We start from the raw sequence: 23,432 nt of genomic DNA, 5'->3' as shown, positions 1-23,432 counted from the left end.
ATTCCTACCTAGTACTGTACATGCTTTGTCTATCATGCAGCTGTCATTCAAAGCAGGCAATACTGAAGTTAATGGAACAGTAGTCTGACCTGGGGCTTGCTCACCTTTAAGAATTACTTAGCTGTTAATCTACTTTTCCCACATTCAAATTAGCCAGAAGAAATATCAACCTCAGATATGCAGATGACACAACCTTGATGGCAGAAAGTGAGGAGGAATTATAGAACTTTTTAATGAAGCTGAAAGAGGAGAGCGAAAATATGGTCTGAAGCTCAACATCAAAAAAACTAAGATCATGGCCACTGGTCCCATCTCAGCGGACACGGAGCAATGGATCCAAACTACAAGAAAGAAGATTCCACCTAAACATTAGGAAGAACTTCCTGACAGTAAGAGCTGTTCGACAGTGGAATTTGCTGCCAAGGAGTGTGGTGGAGTCTCCTTCTTTGGAGGTCTTTAAGCAGAGGCTTGACAACCATATGTCAGGAGTGCTCTGATGGTGTTTCCTGCTTGGCAGGGGGTTGGACTCGATGGCCCTTGTGGTCTCTTCCAACTCTATGATTCTATGATTCTATGATTCTATGACTCTACCTCCTGGCAAATAGAAGGGGAAGAAATGGAGGCAGTGAGAGATTTTACTGTCTTGGGTTCCATGATCACTGCAGGTGGTGACAGCAGTCACGAAATTACAAGACGCCTGCTTCTTGGGAGAAAAGCAATGACAAACCTAGACAGTATCTTAAAAAGCAGAGACATCACCTTGCCAACAAAGGTCCGTATAGTTAAAGCTATGGTTTTCCCAGTAGTGATGTATGGAAGTGAGAGCTGGACCATAAAGAAGGCTGATCGCCAAAGAATGGATGCTTTTGAATTATGGTGCTGGAGGAGACTCTTGAGAGTCCCATGGACTGCAAGAAGATCAAACCTATCCATTCCTAAGGAAATCAGCCGTGAGTGCTCACTGGAAGGACAGATCCTGAAGCTGAGACTCCAATACTTTGGCCACCTCATGAGAAGAGAAGACTCCCTGGAAAAGACGCTGATGTTGGGAAAGATTGAGGGCACAAGGAGAAGGGGACGACAGAGGACGAGATGGTGGGACAGTGTTCTCAAAGCTACCAACGTGAGTTTGACCAAACTGCAGGAGGCAGTGGAAGACAGGAGTGCATGGCGTGCTCTGGTCCATGGGGCCACGAAGAGTCGGACACGACTAAACGACTAAGCAACAACAAGCTGTTAATCCACTTTTCCCACATTCAGGTTAGACCAAAGTTTTCCACACCCTCACATATTAGAATTTGTATATTTGAATTTGCATAGCCTTCCCCGTTCATGCCAGCAGGCATTCCCTTTTGTGTTTGTCCCTGCCTTCTAATTAGATTCTGTTGTGCCAATTAAGTACCAACAGGGCATGTACATAGAGAGCTGCAGATGTGCCCTGTTGTTGTTGTTGTTTTAAAAAAATCCCCACCCAAGAAGCAGGCAAAAACACACAGCTGTAAATTTGCTTGTGCAGTTTTCTGGTTGTGTGCAAATCTGACGGACCAAAATAAAATTATTCCTCCATTCAATAGCACCCCTGAAATAGTTACAAGTACAGCCAAAAAAGAAATGAAAGCATTGAGGAAGGTGTGGGCATGGAAAGGGGAATAGCAGAAAGTGACAACTGAGCTTTTCACCCCAAAAGACTGGAAAAACCCAAGTGGTGTGGTTTGGAGCCTGCTTTCCCCCAATTTATTGGATTATCCCCATATCAGGTAAACCCTAATGTTCAGGTGGGAAGCATGAGATTGGTGTCGTTTGAGAATAATTTCATGTGGGCTATGCAAATTAAATGGGAACACAAACAGTTGCAAACACACAGTAAACTCCACTGTGGGCAGTCCCCTGAGTCTATGTTTCAGAGAGCCATGTGGTTCCCAGGAAGCTTATCAGGGATTCCTCAATGATAACACCAATAAGAGTGACAGCCTGAGTGACAGCATGCCTACTGCATCTTCCAATTTTGAGGTGGGAAGCTTTTGGTTCAAACTTTGCCTTTGCCACTGTTGCTCAGATTTAGCCACCCACAACATCAACCTGCCATACTGGATTGTTGTAAATGTTACAATACAATGTTTGTGCTTTGAACATCCTAAATCACAGTACTAATGGTTAATGTTAGTAGCAGATTTTAGAAGCCATAGAAATAAAACATGATTATATAATCACACACACAAACACACATGTGGAAGTAGGACCCCTTTATTTGACAGATGTTCTGTCCTCCCTCGTGTATAGTATTTCCTGGTATATTTGATTAAGTATGAACCAGGGGAGCCAGTGCAATCAAGGGAGCTCAGATTCACAACAGACAAAAGGACCCATCAAAGTGCAGTGGGCTGTGGGGTTCATATAGGTATTCTGCCTCTCTAGAGGCAGACCGAGAGTTGTGATGCTAATGAAACCAGCCATCAAGGCACTTCAGACTGTCCCTGCTTTCAGGTGCAGTCACATCCCAACAAATTTCGGTTGCACAATTACAGTTGATTGGGAGGTCTCATTCAACAAGCCTTCTTCCCCAAAAGACCAAACATTTTGCAATATGAAAAGTGACAGGAAAATGCTGGGAAGTGTGGGGTAACATTTGCTTTGATGCGATGTCATGTGACTTTCCCACAAACAATCAAAATGAATGCTCATTTAAAAGCAATGTTGTCCAATCTCCCTGCAGACAAAGCAGGATGAAGCTCAATCAGCAGGTTGTCTGAACCTGTGTGATATATCTGCATCACTAGTGTGACATAGATTGCACACATGGTGTTGGTAAAACCGAGACAAAGCTTTCGCCAGCAGCGTGCCATATGTTTAATGGAGGGTTAAGAAGCATTTGAGCTCAGCTCAGAGATGGGGTGGTGAGGAGAGGTTCTGCCCGAATGCCATGTTCTGTGGCTGGGAGCAGCCTGTGGGTCTTGGGCATCTGTGGCTCTGTGGAGCCAAGCTGGTGGTTCTGTGGCCGGCAGTGCGCCATGCCTGCCAGCTCAGCAGCCAGCGTGCCAAGAAATCCGCACGCTCCACAGGCAGGGGCTGGCACAAGGAGGTAGAGTTGATGAGCATGTGTGGGTTTTTCTCCCAGCCCTCCCTGCCCTAGCCTGCTGGACCTCCTCTCTCAGATATGAAGTTAGGAACCATGCTGCCTCTCAGTTACATTGACTACTTAACCCTTTCCATTGCCCCCCCCCCATTCCTTGCAAAATTCTGACCTCCAGGGCCATTTTCCTTCACTCGATGATAGCCACCAACTCTCTCATAATACTGTTTAGTTGGATGCCTCTCCCTATATAGTATAAGCCTTTGATAACCCAGCTTCCTCCTCTTTTTTGCATTTAGCATCTTCTCTTTTGCAGGACTCTTTGAAAGGATCAAGGAGGCTTTGCTTAAACTAGCCGGTTTTTGTGGTTTCCTATCCCCCTTGGGGCCTCCCCATATAATTGCTTCCAAGGGTGGGATTGGATGCTCCTGGAGACGTTGCAGGATTTGCTGTCCCGGTTTGCAAACATTTATGCTGGCTTTGAATGAAAAGCTCTTCCAGTCTGCTCTGCTCATGTTTCATTCTCACTTTGGACAAACAAGCCAACCAAGTACCTTATGCCATCCATAACTAACAGCTGTGCTCAGATAAAAAAAAGATAAAATAATGCAATGCTGGCTTGCTGGGCCACAGGCACAGATTTCAGTGGGCACCAGACCCAATATAACGAGGAACTTGAGGGTCTTTGAGGTTAGCAGACTGAGAAGAGGGGTGGGAATTAGGGAGGGGCTGTAAATGCCGCAGGATTCTATCTCTAGCTAGGGGAGAGAGGTGGATTCCCCATAGTCAACAACAAGGGAAATAGGAGAATGAAAGCTTCTAAAAGAGGAGGTAGCGTTTAGCAGTATGGGATGGGAAAACGAGGCACAGTCCTGGGACAAAGGACAATGCAAAAAAACTGATAGGCAGTAGGTTCAGAATGGGCAGAACAAAAAGTACTTTTCTGCACAACCTCTGGTTAACTTAAGGAATTTGCTGCCATGAAGTGTGGTGATGATGGCTCAGACAGCTTTACAAGGGGATTAACCAAATGCATGGTGTAGGGTACTAGTGGCAATGAGCCACAAGAGATGAGTGAAACCTCCACATCCAGAAGCAACATACCTCTAAATATGAGATATGGACTTCATGTGGGATTAGGCTGACCACAGGATGCTAGATTAACTCCACCCGGCCTGAGCCAGCAGGGTTCTGTTTATGATGATCTTTTGTGATACCAGGTTGATGCTGTGAATGCAGGAGTCAATGAGGAGGGCTGTGTGTGTGCAACAAGTCCATGGAGCAGAGGGATGGGGGTCTGGTGGCATTGAGCTTCCTAAGAATCTTGACCTTCGCTTCTCCTTTTTTAAACCCCAATTTTTTTAATTTGTGGTGGGCAGGAGTAGAAGTGCACCGAGCCATCCGTTAGGAACGTGCACACAATAAACATTTTCCTTTCTGCCCACTAGCAGGTTCAAGTTTCCTTGGGCACATGCAACAAATTAACTAGGTGAACACAGTCCACCAGCACCTCTGCTCCAATTCCCATGCTGCCAAATGCTGTGACCAAGGGCATTGCCCATTATCACCCAGTTCGCACATTTACATTTGTCCTCCTGACAAAGATGTACCTAGGGACCCTAAGGAATATTCACAGGACTGGCACAGTTGCTGGCAAAAAATCCAAACACACACATGCAGTCCTCCTTTATGACCTCCAAGGACCCTTCTGACTCTGGAACGTTGCCCAACCCACTACTGTGTTCTTACACCACCAGTGTTCCCTTCAATGGGGCTTTGTGCAAGAGAGCTCTCCAGTGGATTGGGCCCTGCATCTTGGATCTCATTCCACCAGCCTTAATGATGGAGAAATCCACTGTGTGAGGTCCCCCCATGCCTCATGGTGGCAGGACCCCCTCCGCATATCAAGCAAAGGGAAGACTCCACCGAGGGAACCACCCCTTCAAAGGAGTTTGGAGACCCTGGTAATGGTGCAAGAATAACTGGAGACCTCAATGGATTGTTATGGCTGAGGTCAGAATGTGGTCCCAGCATCTATAAATTTCGCTACCAAGGAGAAGAAAGCCAGCAGCAACAGCCTGGGAACCCTGAAGATTGTTCGAGGGAGTGAGAGCGAAAACCAAGAAATCCTGTCTTGTTCTTGCAGGGTTAGGCAGCTGCCAAGCAGATGAAAGTAACAAATGGAAACCTGAGAACTACAGAGTTTAAGAGCAAGCTGTTAACAGCCCAATTCTCATCAGCTTGTGGGGAAGGGGAGCAGAGTTGAGGGAAGTGGCAGCGACAGGCAGCAGATAAGAATTCCACTGTAGATAGATAGATAGATAGATAGATAGATAGATAGATAGATAGATAGACAGACAGACACACACACAGACAGACAGACAGACAGACAGACAGACAGATACACACAAACACAATGCAGTGGAATTCATATCTATATGAGGCTTAGGGCAGAGGGAGGGTGCCAAGTGGACTTCTCCCGTGGTTGGAGGGGACGTCCAGGACTCCTGGGTTCTCTTCCCCATCACTAGAAAGAAACTAGTATAAGGTTTTAGGGCTTTAGGGAGGGGTAAATGAAGTAATAGTAAATATGGTAAGGGTAGACTCAGAAGGCAACATTCCTAGAGGAGAATGGGATTTCATGAATTAAGTTCTAATGGTTAGAGCAAGGGAGCCCTGGAAGTGAAGGTTTAGTGATAGCAAGGGAGTCTATAGCACAAGTTCATGGCTTTCATTCCCCTGACTGCAATCCCTGTGTGGTCCATTCATTAACTCAACCACCACAGGGACAGTCCGTGTGAAAAACTTTGCCAGACACCCTGGGGATGGGGGGAGCGGGGTGCAGAATGAAAAGAAAAGGTACCTTTGGGTCAGAATGTGGTCCTGGGTGTCACAACCTGGGGCAGACTTTCTTCTCTAGCCAAATGCCTGCTTCCTTCTGCCTTTAAATCCCCTTCTTCTTTCTTCCTCTTCCCTGACTCTGTGGGTTTTGCTTTTTCTTCTTTCCTGCTGCAGACGGGAGCTGTGTGTGTCAAGCCCTTCTCACGGGGCTGGAGGAGACTGCGCTGCGCTGGAGGGAATGTAGAGGAGTTGACTTCCCTTGTAGGCAAGCTGGTTTCAATGAGGTACAGCGCACTCTCTACGCACACAAACACTCCCTCCCTCCCAAAAAATGACTTCAGGGGCTGAACCGTCATGTGGTTTCCATCAACCACCTGCCAAAAGGGTGGGGGGGGAGAATTAAAAGAGAGAGAAAACCACCCAGCCTCAAGGATGGAAGTTTTCAGCCGCCCCCTCCTCTGTCCAAAATGGCAGGCTTTCTTGTCAGTTCTTATTTTCAGAGTAGCCACATGAGTGAGTGGGCCAGGAGGGTGGTGAGGAAACAAAACTGACACCCCAGCCCACCCCCTAAAAAATAATAATAATGGGGGCAGGGTAGGATTTGGTCACCAAACTCTGACTATGTGGCGCCAGAGAGGATGGGCTTTTGTGTTGGTTTAAGGCCATGCAAAATATTTGTCTTCCCCTGAGTGGAAGAAACTGACCAGCGATAAAGATGAAAGGGGGGAAGCCATTTTGTTGGTAAGGAACTGGGCATATGCTGTTTTAAGCCTCTGAACAAACAATGGGCAGAATAAGACAAAGAGACAGAGAAACAAGATTGCAATACGAGGGGATAAAGGAGATCAATAAACATGGGGAGAGGGGGGAATGCTCTTCAGTTACATAGCCCTTGGATGAATGGCTTTAGAGGGAGACAGAGAGAATGTGAGACAAGAATGGATGGATCAGTTTGCAGATCCGTCTAATCCCAGAGATGGGAAATTTATGGCCGCCTAGATATTGTTGGACAGCCACCCTGCCAGTCCCAGCCAGCATGGCCAGTTGTTAGGGGAGATGGGAGTTATATTCCCAACAATATGTGTAGGGCCAGTGTCTGCCCTTTTCCAGTTGTGGGCAGTTGGAGGATCTGGAAGTTCATAAGCGGAGCAGTGGAAGAGACTCCCTTGGAAGGCGGTGGGTCCTTCATGGGATCCTTCATCCAACAGGGGTTGGATGGCCCTCTGTCAGGGATACTTTGGCTGTGAATCCTGCATTGCAAGGGGTTACACTAGATGGACCTGGGGGTCCCTTGCAACTCTACGATTCTGGGATTCTGAGAAGGCTGACTCGGCCAAAGAATGGAACACACTGGACAGGGAAAGCTGTAGAATCAGGAGGTTTAAAGGACTTTCCTGCCCTGTTCATATCATACCACATTGCTGCCCCCAAAGAGTACAATTGCAAGTTGCCCACATCTTGGGCAATTGCCTATTTTCAATCTCTTGCTCCTTCCTTAGGAGGAGGAGGTCTTCCCACACCAGCGCTCTTGCACAGCTCCCATTTGTTTCAATGGGGCTTACACAGGAGAGCCTCTTGCTGGGTTGTGTCTATCACTGGTAAAATGGCACTGTACAACTACAGTTGAGTACATCAGGCCATTTGGCTGATGTCTGGGTGAAAGAGCAGCCCTTTCAGGTTACCTTTCGCTGTGGCTTGCTGTCAGTTGAAGAGGAGCAAGACAACAGGTCAATGGAAGTGCTTGCATCAGATGAGCCCTTGATGCCAGTGCCCCTCCAGCCCAAGGATGTGGCACAGCCATCCTCAAACTTGGAGGACTCCATTTCAGAAGACCCAGAGAGGTCAGAGTGAGAGACTTTTACCTCCCCCTCCCCCTCTTTCCAAGTACAGGTCTGTGCTTAAAAGCTCCATGTCTCAGCAGATTTTGTTGTTGCTGCTGTTGCCACAAAGCATTCCCCGCAAAAATCCGCACCTTAGTGCTCAATCAGAGCAAATGTCCATTTGGGTTTTCTGTGGATTGCTGCTTGCTCCTATTGTATGTTAAAAAGCGAGTCTTCATGGGGAAAGCTCTGCGGCAACAAAAGGACACTCGGATACAAAGTTTTAAAGCACAGATTGTGGCTGGAAAGAGTGGAGGAAAGGTAAGCGTGGATAAGATCTTAGAGTGGGCTAGGCCCAGCGGGGGCAAGGCGAGCAATTAGGATACAGTTGTTGTTGTTGCTGCTGCTGCTGTTGCTCTGTAAGGCTCAGTGTCAGTTTTTTCCTGATAAACTAAACATCCCAGCGCCATGTTCCTAAAGTCCTGCCTAAAGCTCGCCTTTCCCCAGCTAGTCTGCCTTGCACCTAGCCTGGACAGAATAGATCAAGAGACCAAATAAGATAGTCCCTCGCTGCAATTACTCTCTCTCTTACACACACACCCCACCTACCCTGCAATCTGTGCATTATAAACACACCATTATTTATGTGTTATTTCTATTTCTAACCATGCCCCAATTCACCTTATGGTCCTAGGACAAGGTACAGACAAAATCACTGTAAACATTACATTCAAATATACTAGAACACAATCAAAATTTAAAAATAAAAAATTATAATCAGAGAATAACACTTGTATCCTCCCTCCACCCAAAGGCCTGGGTGAGAAGGTTCATCTTAACCCGTGGCTGAAATATATATTACGATGGAGCCAGATGCACCTGGGGGGCTGGTGCTCTAGCCTGAGGCCCCCACTCAGAAGGCCTTCTGGTGTCCTTAAACAAGCAGGCATGAAACTACTAAGAGATGCTGAGGAACTAGTTCCAGATGACAGAAGCAACCAAACCATAGCACAGGCTGCAGGGGAAAGCAAGTCCTCCCTGAACCCTCTCATGAGGTACAGTGGTTGAATCCCCTCAGGTAATGTAAAAGGGCAGCAAATGTTATGTTTTTTGTCCCTGCTTATCCCATATAATCTAAACCAGAGGTGGGCAAACTTCAAGTCTGCAAGATCTACTTCTATTCTTTACTACAACTCCAAGATCCACCACCTGGAGCTAGTTGCAAAAGAAGTAGATTTGGAATTAAATAATCCTGAGCCCAGGGATTTATTTTGCGTATCAGAGCCGAAAAGATCAATTGTCTGACTTGAATATAAGGCAACTTACTACGGACCTATGAAAATCTACTCCTAGTTATCCCCACCAGCAAGCATTTCAGCGTTGTAATTTCTGTGATGATCATTTTGTTGTTGCCATGGTTAAACAACTGGAAGTCAGAAATCCCAATCTACCTTCTGCCCCCTCCTGAATTACAGGCTGTGTATATACCATACACTTAAAGCACACTCCCGCCTGCAATGAATCCTGGAAATTGTAGTTTACCCTTCACAGACCTACAATTCCCAGCACCCTTAACCTGCAGTTCCCAGGATTCTTTGCAGGGTTTCTGCTTTAAATGGATGGTATGAAGGCAGCCATAGACTGTGGAACAGTTTACATGCAGATAGAAGGTATTTGCCACTGGGGGTTGGGGGGGGGAGCTGCTTAGGTTTGCGTACTGGTCCCGAGAGAAGATTAGAAAAGCAATTTTGTACATTTTGATGCTAAATTCCTGAATTCCTTAATGTGTCATGCCAGATTTGTTGAAAATACTTTCTCTTACTCCATGTAATATAAAATCTTTATTTTATTCATACACAAAGGTATATACTGCCTAATAAAGAATACAGCAAACAACAAAAGAATAGAACATATGAATAGATTATGTATCTATGTGTGTATGTGCATATAGATATAGATGATAGATAGATAGATAGATAGATAGATAGATAGATAGATAGATAGATGATAGATATAGATAGATATAGATATAGATAGATGATGATGATGATAGATAGATAGATAGATAGATAGATAGATGATAGATAGATGATAGATAGATATAGATAGATATGAATAAAATGAATCGCATAAAACAGCTCTATTTGCACTCAGGGAAAGCCTATGCAATGTAAATAAGTTATCTCCCCATATCCATTTAGATCTACATGCCATGGGGGGTGGGAATATCTGCCACCAAATGTCAAGTGCGGAGTGAGAGCCGTTTACGTAAGTGATTTTGGCCCATTGCCCTTTCTTTGCAATGGATCCAAACTACAAGAAAGAAGATTCCACCTAAACATTAGGAAGAACTTCCTGACAGTAAGAGTTGTTCGACAGTGGAATTTGCTGCCAAGGAGTGTGGTGGAGTCTCCTTCTTTGGAGGTCTTTAAGCAGAGGCTTGACAACCATATGTCAGGAGTGCTCTGATGGTGTTTCCTGCTTGGCAGGGGGTTGGACTCGATGGCCCTTGTGGACTCTTCCAACTCTATGATTCTATGATTCTATGATTCCTCTTCAGCTGATGTTCTTACAGTGTGTGTGTGTGTGTGTGTGTGTGTGTGTGTGTGTAAAAAAATTTACAATAAATCCTCACTGGGTCTTACGAGATGCTGTGGACATGACTAGTTCACAAAGCAGCTCTTCACCCCACTGAGAACATTCCCCCCTAATTTTGTGACTTTGTTTATAGTTCATTTTGATTTGTGGAAAGAGGGCATTCCTAGAGCAGCCGTGTGCCTGGGAGTTCAGGGCTCTTTTGGTCAAGAGCTTTTGATCTCTGGAAGCCCTGGGTTGAGGGTTCAGAGGCAAGGCAAGGGGGGCTGGGAAATGGGGCTTTGGGAAGGCTTTGGATTTGTTGGTGGCTTTGCAGTTTTTAAAGCATCCCCATTAACATCTCCCTTTGCAATCTTCTAAATCATGCGTTTGTGTGTGCTGTTGCCCATACATATTGTTACCCACCACCCTTATCTCTGAGATTCCGGGGGTTGCAGGCATGCTTACCCAGGGCTGGTGTTTCCTTGGGGAATGAGGCACAAAGGGGCTAGGGTGTCTTTATGATATATGGTTTTATTTACATATATACAACTTGAGCCTACCTATGGAGGGGCTCACAGCAGCAGCACCCCAAAAAGGGCCAGCTTATTCCAGAATCACATCAGCAACCCTTCTCTGCAGCCTCTCTTGCTCTACAGCCGGGGTCGGCAAGGTTTACCTCGCCTGGGCTGGTTCACTCCAGCGGAGATCCCTCTGTGGGCCGGATTGCGTGCGCATGATTTCCAGCGTCTGCATCTACGTCTGTGCAGACGCAATTTCCAGTGCCATGGAAGCGAGTCCCCATGCCGTGCTGCACTGGTTAAACGACCCCCGTGGGCGGCCTGTGGCCCATGGGCTTTAGGTTGCTGACCCCTGCTCTACAGGGCACATCCAGATAAATTCTTCTTCTCAGCTTCCTGGTTACATCACTTCCACTCCCCTTCCCTAAACCATGCTCTCTTTATCTACAGAGGGAGGAACTAAAGCAGGGGTCAGCAAACTTTTTCAGCAGGGGGCTGGTCCACTGTCCCTCAGACCTTGTGGGGGGCCGGACTATATTTTTTGGGGAGGGAATGAACGAATTCCTATGCCCCACAAATAACCCAGAGATGCATTTTAAATAAAAGGACACATTCTACTCATGTAAAAACAGGCTGATTCCCAGACCGTCCGCAGGTCGGATTTAGAAGGCAATTGTGCCCAATCCAGCCCCTGGGCCTTAGTTTGCCTACCCATGAACTAGAGGGCTCCATTCATTTGCATTCTGACACCTACTTCCTTTTTGCTTTGCCCTCCTAACAGTTAATCTGCCCAGGCAGTCCTCTCACAAAGAAGTTTGTTTGACTTATTGACACTTGTTGATTTGGCTAGGACTACCATGTCCAATACACAACCCAGGAAATGTGCCTCGTGTAATTATCTTTTACATATACTAATTAGGTAAAGGACCCCTGGACAGTTAAGTCCAGTCAAAGGTGACTATGGGGTTGTGGTGCTCATCTCGCTTTTCTGGCCAAGGGAGCTGGTGTTTGTCTGCAGACAGCTTTCCGGGTCATGTGGCCAGCATGACTAAACCACTTCTGGTGCAATGGGACACCATAAAGAGTGCCAGAGTGCACGGAAATGCCGTTTACCTTCCTGCTGCAACAGTACCTGTTTATCTGGTGTGCTTTCAAACTGCTAGGTTGGCAGAAGCTGGGACAGAGAAATGGGAGCTCTCCCCGTTGCGCGGATTCAAACTGCCGACCTTCCAATCAGCAAGCCCAAGAGGCTCAGTAGCGTCCTTAGATTCTAACCCTGGATAGTATTACACATAGCTTTATAACCCCCAAACTTGTTATAATAAGAGCTCACAATATTTTCCGGCCTTTGCATGCATTGTGGTGGCCGCTTCTTCTTCTTCACTGTGGGAGCTGGTTCCAGCTGCGTTTGGATAGCAGCTGCAGGAATGTAGGCCAGATTGGACATGACGCCAGCAGGAACATTCCTGATGTGATCTTTGATCCCTGCAGGGTTTTTTGCTTTATTCCCCAGGAATCTCATATTCTTATGAAGATATTCTCTATCCCTCTTTCCTTGCCCCTCCTGAACATCCCTCATGAATCTACTGCTGTTTTGAGTTGAGCAGACTAACAACAGGGCTGGGGTGCCTCAAGGCCAAACAAAACGTGGCGGTGGCAGCCACGCTTGCCCCTCACGTGTCTGCCTTCTCCGGGTATAAAGGGCTGGGGTCTATTTTTAATATCAAAAGGGGCATAAAGGAAGGGAACCACCCACACCCCTTCCTTACATCCTCAGCTTGTCCCCCCTACCCAGCCCCATTTGGTAGGCATGATGCTCTTACGACAGGGGTTCCCAAGCTGTGGTCAGGGGAGCACCAGTGGTCCACGAGCCTGAACTCCATTGTGTACATTGTACAGCATCACAGTTGCCCCAAGTGGTCTGCAAAGATCCTTAGCAATCAGCAATTTTCAACCGGTCTAGGGAGGGTGCCTTAGAAAAGCCTGTAGCCTGCCAATATCATTCCACTCAGAGTTAAAAATCACAGGCACCGTAAGGTGTGTGCATGTCCAATTGCAAATAATGATCCTCTCCTCCCCCCCCCATGCACACCCCACATTCTCTCAAATATTCTCTGCATAAGTTTGGGGAAAACCCTAGAATGGGTTTAGAGAGCATGAGCAGGGAGAAGAGGGGGAGAACGTTGCATTGCACAAGCAGAAGTCCTTGTGGAAATGCAACCCGGGCGTAGAATCTATCCCTGGGCTTTGGAAATCGAATGGGGTGGGAGCCTGGGAGTTTGCTCCCCAATTTTATTTAGGTTAGGAACAATCTACAGGGTATAAACCTGGCATTCCTGTTCTCTCAGGCAAACTAATGACACTGCGCCCCCACCCCCATGTCCCACATGAAATGTTCCTTCCTTTTCCTCTCCTCAGAATTCCTCAGATGTTTTCTTTAATTAAGAACTTCCCGATTCTCCCTTGAAATTGCATTATAAGTGAAATTCCCTGGCAACTCTGAAGCACCCTGTAGGGGGATTGTGTGGAATAAAATGACACCTAGTTGCTGGACTTCTTGTCACCTGGGATGGCTCAATGATTGGATACTGGGACCGAGCCCTATTGGTAAAGAGTTAACCATTATGGTGGCAAGCGACTGAGTTTGGTTTGAGGTTGCAAATGAACTCCTCCTCCTGAGTCACCCAGATCCCTTTCCGTGTGGTTCTGCTCCCTGTCTATCTCAGCAGCAACAACAGCTCTGCATTCTTTGCATTCTGGGAGTGCTCAACCCCTCCCCAGCCCCCCTTTTTTTCTTGGTAATTAGCTGCACCAGCTTCCTCCAAATTTGTTCTCTTGCTTTTTCCTGCCTTTCCCCCCCCCTGGCGGCGCAAATCTAAGAGCTGCATTCGGGTGGGTTAGCACAGCCTTGGTCCAAGCAAGAGGCCTCAAAGGAAGGTGTTGCTTTTGGGAAACCAGGCGTGAGGAATCGCACCCACAGCCTTGGCCAGGACTGTTTCACTGTAATTACAGAGAAATGTCATTTTGGATAGAATGTCTCTAAATTTGGGTGGGTGGAAGCAATACAAGCATAAGGTGAGCCCTGATGGATCAGACCCGATCGGCATCCTGTTTCCCAACAAAATGCCTATGGGAAGCCAACAGGAAGAGCCCCCCTGTGGCAGTGGTGTAGTGTGGGTTGTCAGCACCCGGGGCAAGGCAAGTAATTTGCGCCCCCTAACCCGTGGATTTGCGCCCCCTAACCCCAACCCCCAGATGTTGCGCCCGGTGCGGCCGGCCCCCCCTGCACCCCCCACGATACGCCACTGCCCTGTGGTGTTGCTCCCCAGCTATTGTATTCAGTGGCAAGTGCCTCTGAAGATGGAGGGTTAATATAGCCAGCCCTTTTCCTTAATCTTTCTGCTCCGGATGTTGCTGGACTCCCATCAGCCTAAGCCAGCATGGCCAAAGGTCAAGGGTGATGGGGGTTTTATCTTGTGAACCACCCTGAGATTTTCAGATGAAGGGTGCTATATTATTAATATAATTAATTAATTAATTAATTAATTAATTAAAAATAGACCAACAACATGAGGGTCACAGTACCATCCCCATCCCCAGTACAAGGTGTGCCAACTCTGGGGGGTTGAGGTGTCTTCAGCCTCCTCAATATGCACCATTTTACACAGCGTCAGGAGACGTGTATGATGTCATGTAATGTGTGTGTGACATCACACGTGTTACACACGTTGTCCACCCAATCTTGGGGGCAACCCAGCACCTCTGCCCAATACATCCCCATACACAGTATCCTTTTGCCAGAACTAAGCATTTAAATTTTAAACATTTCCAATTTTTGCTAAAGATGTATGAAAATGAGAGAGTAAATAATTTTTGAAGAAGGCTTTCAGCTTGTGAAGAAGTGATTGGAAAGGGAGCAGGCAAAAAAGGAGTGCTAATCACATATGCATTCATTTATCATGGAAGTTATGATATACATAACTGGGTTAAAGATTTGGGAGCAGCTCATTGCAATTTCAACAGACTAAACCAGAGGCCATCACACTTTTAAGGCTTGTGGCTCATTTCCAAACAGGGGGAACTGTTGTGGGTATCTCTCTCTCTCTCACACACACACACAAATTGTATTGAATGCTAGTTAACTCCGCTGAAGTTAATGGGCATGCCTAACTTCATTATTTTCAATGAATCTACTTAGAGCTTAGCTCAATACAACCCACACAGGTTCTATGGCTTTTTTCAGCCTAATTTCAGAGAGGGGGGGAACCCAGTGGGTGCCAAGGAAAACCCACAGGCACTGCATTGGCAACCCCTTGGCTAGACAGTTTTTGATAATGCTTTTTTGATAATGTTTTAAGGGAAACTTTAAAAAGCAAGAAATAACACATATATTACTCCAATAATGTTAAGCAATGTTAAGCAACAACTCGCCATTCTCATTATCTTCACATCTTGGCTGCTCCCCAAAGAGCTACTTTAGGCTGCCTTGGGGCATTCCCTGTGCTCAGAGGGATTTTTTTATCTTTGATGAGTAGATTTTCCCTCTCCAAACCCCCCAAACTAATTTGGAAACTCACTCAAATATAAAAGCAATCTGCTGGGGCAATGCTGGAAGAGCGGCGGGGGGGGGGGGCGGGACAGACGACTATTGTTCAGTAAACACAAACTCATTGCCTGGTCCATCCTTCCTTCATCCCCCCACCTCAGTCATAAGCCCTAAGGACAGGATCTTGTGGCCCTCTAGGTGTTCTTGGAGTCCTCTTCCCAGAAGCCCCAGAAGCCAGCATGGCCAATGGTGAGGGTTGGATGGAGCTGTAGTCCATCAAGACCTGAAGGGCCTCAGATTCACCACCCCTGCCCTAAAGCATCTTCAGTGGTACCTCAGGTTAAGTACTTAATTCGTTCCAGAGGTCCGTTCTTAACCTGAAACTGTTCGTAACCTGAAGCACCACTTTAGCTAATGGGGCCTCCTGCTGCCGCTGCGCCGCCAGAGCACAATTTCTGTTCTCATCCTGAAGCAAAGTTCTTAACGCGAGGTACTATTTCTAGGTTAACGGAGTCTGTAACCTGAAGCGTATGTAACTTGAAGCGTCTATAACCTGAGGTACCACTGTATCTTTGGGAATGTTGGGGAACTGTGTAGAAGTACACAGTCTTCTCCTTTCCACCTTGCCTCCATTTTCTAATTCTCTCCCCTTCCTCAGTCGTTTTCTCTTTGTTGAATTCTAGATTGCAAGCCCCTTTGCAGCAGGGACCCACCCTCTGTCATTGGTTCTGGCACCACCAGCTGCTGGCCTCTCTGCCTTCCTACTGGTCCCAAGGAACATCACCAGCCACCACCACCTAGTATACATTTGTAAATAAAAAGATCCTACTAATGTGCCACGAGTCTCTAGTGCTCCTGCCTCCCTCACAAGGAAGTAAGAAGTGCAAAACACTCCTGCGCTGGAAGGGCAAAACAGCGGAGTCCCTCTGTCTCCTGAGCTACCTTTGCTGGGAAGCCCCTGGGCTGTGGTCAGGGGGCTTCTGAGACTCTGTGCTTGTGATCAAGGGCCTTTTACACAAGTAGAAGTAGAAGAGTAGGAAGGGGAGACTTTTCGCTTCCACCAAAATCCTGAGCTGTGAAGAGGACAATGGGTGTGGGAGGCACCAAAGGGGAGGCTGGCACTGCTGCTGCCCCCAACAAGACCTTTGCAGTAATAGTGTCCAGATGTGCCTCAACTGCATTTGCTCAGGCTGGGGTCTTTCTGCTCTTGAGTGTGGGCCTCTCTGCCAAGGACACAGACCTGCCTGGCGAGTCCGGGATGCAGCTGTGGATGGCCCTCATTTTGATTGCACTCAAAGGCAACCCAAGGGAGCTGTGAAGGACACCTGTGTGAGAGATGAATGGATGGGTTGGAGAAGAAGGGAAAAGATTGGGGGGAGGGATTGCTGCTTGAAATGATGCATTTGAAAAGTCAGCACTTGGAATCAAACATGCCTGTGTTGGAGATTAATTGTATTTCAAAGCTTAGAATAAATGCGAAGGGTTTATAATAGAGTTCAGCTCCAGTGCACTCCCACTGCTGGTGTTTGGAGCCCAAAACACAAAATGTTAGCCACAATCCAGATGTTGCCTGTAGTTTCTGGAGAAATACTGCTGCTTGATGCGTTTCCCCCCAAACCAGCTTCCATCTGATTTGAAACCGTCAGCTGCAGTTACACTGAGGTGTATACCTGCCAGACATCCATTGCACATGCACAGTTAGCAGCACATGCACAGATTGAAAGGGAGCAAGGGGGAGGTGTTTTGCAGCTGCAGGGAAACTAACCAGGTAATGCACATCTCCCTGACCCCTCTCTGGTGTGTACAGCAATGAAAAACATGGCTTGAAATGCAGCTGTGCTGGCAGTAGCTTTCCACCCACTGCAGTGCTGGGCCATTTCAAAGCTCTGAACAGCTTGGGCCCAGGATACTTCCAGTTGGGCCTTACCCTGTATGTCCTGGGTCAAACACTGAGTTCATTGGGGGAGTACTCTTGGTAGTCCCTACCTGGACTTGTAGCACAACTCATGGCACCATGGCTTCAGAATAGTGGGTCCAGTAGAAAGCTGGCAGGCTCTGTCCTTGAATGCTACTCTGATGTTTTAATACTCTAGTATTAAATCACTCTGGGAGTTTTATGGCAAGTGTAAATGAATACAGTGGTGCCTCGCAAGACGAAATTAATTCGTTCCGCGAGTTGTGTCGTTTAGCGATTTTTTCGTCTTGCGGAGCGCAGATTCGCTGGGTATTAACGGCTTTAAGAAAAAGGAAGCAAACTCGCAAGACGTTTTCGTCTTGCGAAGCAAGCCCATAGGGAAAATCGTCTTGCGAAGCAACACAAAAAATGAAAAACCCTTTCGTCTTGCGCGTTTTTCGTCTTGCGAGGCATTCGTCTTGCGAGGTACCACTGTACTCACAGAGCCAGCTGTATGATGTGGAGCTGCCGGGGAAGGCCTTGGTGCTGGGGAGCCCTTCTGAGGCCCTGGCAACTGCCCTAGGATGCCAGGTGCAGATGCAAGAGAATTGCTCGTGTGCTGGGAGAATGTATTTGAATAAAGCCGCCTTTGACAACCTTGTGCCCTCCAGATGTTTTGAACTACAACTCACATCAGTCCCAGCCAACATGACTGTAAGTTCCAGACATGTAGTCTGGGCTGATGGGACTTGTAGTCCAAAACAACTGGAGGGCACACCAGGTTTGCAAAGACTGGATCTGATTATCTCATGAACGGAAAGAACTCCACTCCTACAGAGGAGGCTGCCCAGTACATCCCTCTGGGAGTTACTGCTCTCCTCTTGCCTTCTCTCAGCAACCAAGAACAGGGATTGATTGAATCATTCATCTCTCTGCAGAGGCTCAGCATAATTTCCTTCCTACAGTAGAGGCAGCAAGTTGCATCTCCAAAATAGAGACTGAGGTATACAGGCTCTTCTGAGAGGGCCCTTAGAAATCTGCCTTGTCCCAGGTCGGACTAGCCCAGTATTGTCTGGTCTGTCAGTGGCTCTCACAGTTTCTTTCACATCACTTACTACCTTGTTCTTTGAATGGGATGTGCTCCAAATTGAACCTGGGGTTTTATGCATGCAAAGCATATGGTCCCTCTCCAAGTATAAGAACTTCTAACATTATAAAAAAATAAACCTCCTTAGGTGAAGTATGCATCCAGTTTCAATTGAGAAAAAAGTTTGAGAGATTATGCTTTACATAAATGTTTTAAAAAGTCAAGCCTTGTATTTCTGTTCTCCCCAGCACAGTAGCTTTGAAAGTAAAATATTGTCTGTTAAACACATTTTCACAGCATGTATAGTTATGTAAGATGGCAGTTTAATTTGGATTGCAAAGTACGTTTCTGAATTTTGGCTTTCCAAATACTTTTACTTTGGGGAAGCGCTTCAACTTTTGATGTGCATCTGGACCAGTGTTGTGTGCGTGTTTCAAATTCTCTCTGTGACTCTAGGCTGCAGAGTATATTCACTACTACATCACATTTACAGCATATCACAGTGGTGAATTGTTTTCTGCAATTTGCCACCAGGGCTGTTCCAATACATTTTGGCACCTGAAGTGAACCAAAAAATGGTGTCCCCTGCTGGCCAGGGAAGAAAGGGTGAGTGAAGATCTACATCAGGGACAAGGGAGAAAATAAATATCTCCATCAGGATTTGCTGCCCTTGTGGAACCTGCCGCCTGAGGCAGTTGCTTCACCTTGCCTCATGGGTGGGCTGGCCCAGTTTGCAGCTGTTGATTAATTGAGGTCTTAAAACTCTTCTGCATGTCATTGTATAAGCATTTGAATAATTTGTATATATTCAATTCATGATTTTCCATAACTTAGAACTTGATGGATGTCTGCCATTGGTACCTAGTCTGTATTGCTTTGTTTTTGTTTTATAAAAACATCTGCTGTCTTTTGTGTTCTTTTTATTGTACAAGCAATGACCAATTGACCATGCACGAACCAGTAAATGACTTTAAAAATGGCAAAATGGTCCGAAAGCAATGCCTAGAAATCCCACAAGCCTTTGCAAGTACAACGCCAGGAGCTCTTGCACTGACCGTTGAGGCCTGGGGAGAGCTGAAGTTTGAGCAAGGAGGTTTGGAGGGAGCAATTGTGGTAGAGTTTGGTGTCTGGAAGTACTGCTGATTTTTCAAAGGATTTTTCAAGGGTTTGCAGAGGTTCAGAGGGCATTGGCAGGCTTTTCCAAAGGTGTTTCAGGTATATGTGATTTCATATAAAAGTGTGGTGCCTTGGAACGTATCCCCCACGTAAATGGAGAGTTGCCTGTACATTGTACAACACAGAAGGGCTGACTCACCCCCCCTTGAAGCAAGGGAAGGAAATGCAGCTTATCATCTAACAAGGTCACCCCCCTCCCTGCAGTAAATACTATTCAGGACCTAACTGCACCATCGGGAGATCCCACCTGCAGTCTGCAGTGTCACAGTCCAGACAGGTTTACCTCCTCATTGGCTGTTTATGATAACCAAGCCTCGGAGAGAATGAGTTTAGAGAGGGAGAGAGCAATTCATGGCAGGGACAAAAAAACAAAGCACCCCCTTGTGCCCCAGCTTCACTTCCCTCTTCTAGATCTGTTATGTACTGAGTTGAATAGGATCCAAAATGCAGCAGTTTGATTGGTCCTAGAACAATAGGATTCAGAATGCAGCAGTCTGATTGGTCCTAGAACAATAGGATCCAGAATGCAGCAGTCTGATTGGTCCTAGAACAATAGGATCCAGAATGCAGCAGTCTGATTGGTCCACAGGAGCCACCCAATCCAACTCCAGGTGGAAGTGAATCTGCAACCTGATTGGCCTACAGGAGAATCCCAGAATTAGCCAATCACATGGGGCCCATTGTATAAATAATGTATATAAAGCAGACATTTCGGGGGGGAACTACCATTCCTCACTATTCTGAGCTGAATAAACAGCATGAAATCCACACTTGACTCCGAGTATATTTCAAGATCCCTCTTCTACCTGCCTGAGCAGCTGAGGCTGATGAGATTAGCATCCAGCGTGAGACAGTGTACCTGCAGGCTAGGTTGGGGGGGGAATAGGATGTAAGGGGACCCCACCCTTTGAGCTGCCTACAAGGGTTTGCAGGAAGGAGGGAGGGGCTCAGCCATCCAGTTATATAACTGGCTTTTTTTGAGGGGGAGTTGTTAGTAAAAAGTCCAGTGGGGCGGGGTCGTAGATGGCCAGGAACAGAGATGAGCAAAGGCCCACTAGGTTACAACCAGCCTCCCCTCCTCCTAGCATTTCTCCCTCCCCACAGCTCTCCTCTCTCTTTTTGTCTGGCCAGCCTAGCAAGCAGCACTGTTTTCACAGCTGCAGGCCTCCTGTGCCTTGGAAACGGCATTACCTTACTGCTTCCCCCTCCCCGACCGTCATCGCCCACCCTGCCCCAGTACGAGAGGGGCAGGAATGGTAAGGGCTGCTGTGAGATGCAAGCCAGAGACGGCTGCTTTCTGGGTTACAAGAATCACGTCAAGGCAGACCAGAGGAAGAGGGTGGCTCCAAGGACCGGCTCCACTCTCCGCAACCGACAACAAGCAGTCAGAAACACCTCTCTTGCTTTGGTTTCTTCCAGACCCTTGCTGCCTCCCAGCGCCCTCTTCTCCATGAACTGTCTGTTCTCAGCATCATCAATAATTGTATAACCGGGGTGGCGAATGTCAAGCCCAGGGGGCAGATGTGCCACCACAGGCCTCACCCCTCACCCCTCACTGGCCTGCTTCGCACCCTGAATATTTTTGCCCTCGAACCCCAATGATGCCTCTTGCCAGTCTGGGTGAAGAATAAGAGAGCATGTGTAGAAACTAGCACATGGTCCAAAAGCAAATTTTATATTTGTGACTTGGTGCACTCTTGCCTCTGGCCCTGCCTGCCACTGCCACTGGCATGTGGTCCTCGAAAAGTCTCCGAGGAGGAAATGCGGCCCCTGGGTTGAAAAGGTTTCCCCATCCCTGCTGCAAAACTCATACCCTCCAACATTTCTCTGCTGAAAATAGGGACATCTGATAACTTATTTTGGTGTAAGGGATATTAATGCAACCCTTTCACGATGTATTGTGGTTGGCCCCTAAGACTGTTCAACCAAGCCTGAATACTTTTTTAAATTTGTCTCCCCCCCCAGGCAGACTGACCAGCTCCTTGTGTTTTTCGGGTTCCTCAGCAGCACCCTGCTGCATCAGAACAGCTGCCTCTTGGTTTTTCATTGGCGTCTGCAATGTGATGCAAAAAAACCCCATATAACACTGAAAACCTGTCTGGGCCCCATGAGCTGTGTGCACCAAGGAGGGGCAGACAGCCCAGCCATTTTTTCCATGTTCCATTTGGGGCCTCTGGCTGGTGGCAAAGTCTGGGAGCCAAGTTGTCATTGGCCTCCTGCTCTCACAGTGCTGCTGTCTTTTTGGCTGTGAGGCCGGGATTAATGATGACGCCGGAGTTTCCAAACCTCCCCCCTCCCACCCTCTCCCACCCCACTTCTCCACCTCTCCAGTTTTCCCAGCCAGCACCATGACTAAGAGTCCCATTTTGCACAGGGCTGCTGTGCACTGGCCTACCCGCCAACATTTCTCCGATGAAAATAGGGACGTCCCATTCCATCATGATAATTTCACTGTTTATACCCCACACATCTTACTGGGTTGCCCCAGCTACTCTCGGCAGCTTCCAACATATGTAAAAACATAATAAAACATTAAACATTAAATAAACTTCCCTATACACGATTGCCTTCAGGCGGCTCGGTTGGATAACTCCATACCTTCCAACATTTCTCCAATGAAAATAGAGACATCTTAAGGAAAAGTCAGACATTCTGGGATCAAATCTGAATCCGGGACGGTTTCTCTCTCTCTCTCTCTCTCTCTCTCTCTCTCTCTCTCTCTCTCTCTCTCTCTCATTGATAAAGAAATGATCGGAAATAATGCAATAGACACAAAAAAGAAAACTATGAAATTAAAAAGAAATAACAATTTTAGGATATCGAAAAATAAACAGAAAACCAGAAAGCATTCCTCCACCAACTTCCCACCCTTCTCCTTCCATGGTTCCTTTTGTCTTCTCTTTTTCTCGCATTTTCTTGGTTCACCTCGTCTATCACAACTATTTATCTACACTTCAGTTTTTTATTACCCTACTGAAAATATCACCATCCTGCTAGGTTGTGTTTTTATCATACTTTTTCATATATTCAATAATAAATATCCAGTCCTCCTTATATCTTTCATCATTTTGATTTCTTATTCTAGTGGTCATCTCTGATAACTCGGTGTATTCTAACAGTTTAATATGCCATTCTTCTTTTGTTAAAGCTGGCGCCTTAACAATGTTTATAACTATGGATACGTAAATGTGTAGAATCTGTATACTGGTCAGAACTACAGGTGCTCCATGGAATAATTGCATGTTCTCTGAGGTGCAGAGAGGGCCGAGGGCCCATTCTGGCGCTTGATGCAATTTCTGATTCAGCTGAAGCACAGCTGGACTGCAGTTTTTGGAACCTGTTGAAACAATGCTCCCAGTCCTTTAAATTAGAGCTGTCTGGGCAAGGCTGAGATGCAGCCAGCTGTGATCAGTGCCATTTGTCTCCTGTTGGTTCGCCATGCTGAAAAATACATGTGGCATATGTATACATAGACAGGCACAGATATAGTTGAGAACCTCACTTTTAAAAAGTGGCTATGTTTCAAGTTCTCAAGGTTTCACAGATGTATCTGCAAATATACAGGCTATGCCTTCAGCCGTTCAGGAGCACGAGAGCTTTTGCATTACACATATAGCTCAATCACAGATAAGACAGAGGCACTGTTAGTGGAGGTTCCCTAGGCTGGATGGATGGGAGGTGGCCTGCTCTTCAGAGGGGTTGCACTCCCTCTGAAGGAGCAGGTACGTAGCTTGGGGGTCCTCCTGAATCCTTCGCTGTTGCTTGAGGCTCAGGTGGCCTCAGTGGTGCAGAGTGCCTTCCATCAGCATTGGCTGGTGGCTCAGCTGCCCCCTTATCTGGACAGGGATAGCCTAACTTCTGTTGTCTCTGCTCTGGTAAACTCTAGGCTGGATTATTGTAACA

At 46.8% G+C, this 23,432-nt stretch overlaps 1 protein-coding gene and 1 long non-coding RNA gene across 2 annotated transcripts in view; one reads left to right on the top strand and one right to left on the bottom strand.

Moving 5' to 3' along the window:
* Positions 1 to 6,404, bottom strand: part of BGN (biglycan) — a 49,009-nt gene extending 42,605 nt beyond the window's left edge. The window contains exon 1 of the mRNA XM_083592403.1: positions 5,934 to 6,404. The gene's annotated coding sequence lies outside the window, so the exon portion shown is untranslated. The remainder of the gene's footprint in view (positions 1 to 5,933) is intronic.
* On the top strand, positions 6,087 to 16,209 carry LOC310752326. The gene is made up of 2 exons (XR_014542904.1): positions 6,087 to 6,195; positions 16,056 to 16,209. It is a non-coding gene; the product is annotated as an uncharacterized lncRNA (long non-coding RNA).
* Positions 16,210 to 23,432: the final 7,223 nt, after the last annotated feature.

The sequence above is a fragment of the Podarcis filfolensis genome (assembly GCF_964270895.1).
Source record: "Podarcis filfolensis genome assembly, chromosome: 17".
Classification (NCBI taxonomy): Eukaryota; Metazoa; Chordata; class Lepidosauria; order Squamata; family Lacertidae; genus Podarcis; species Podarcis filfolensis.
The sequence above is the reverse complement of the archived record's forward strand: the minus strand, read 5'-3'. Positions and strand labels throughout refer to the sequence as shown.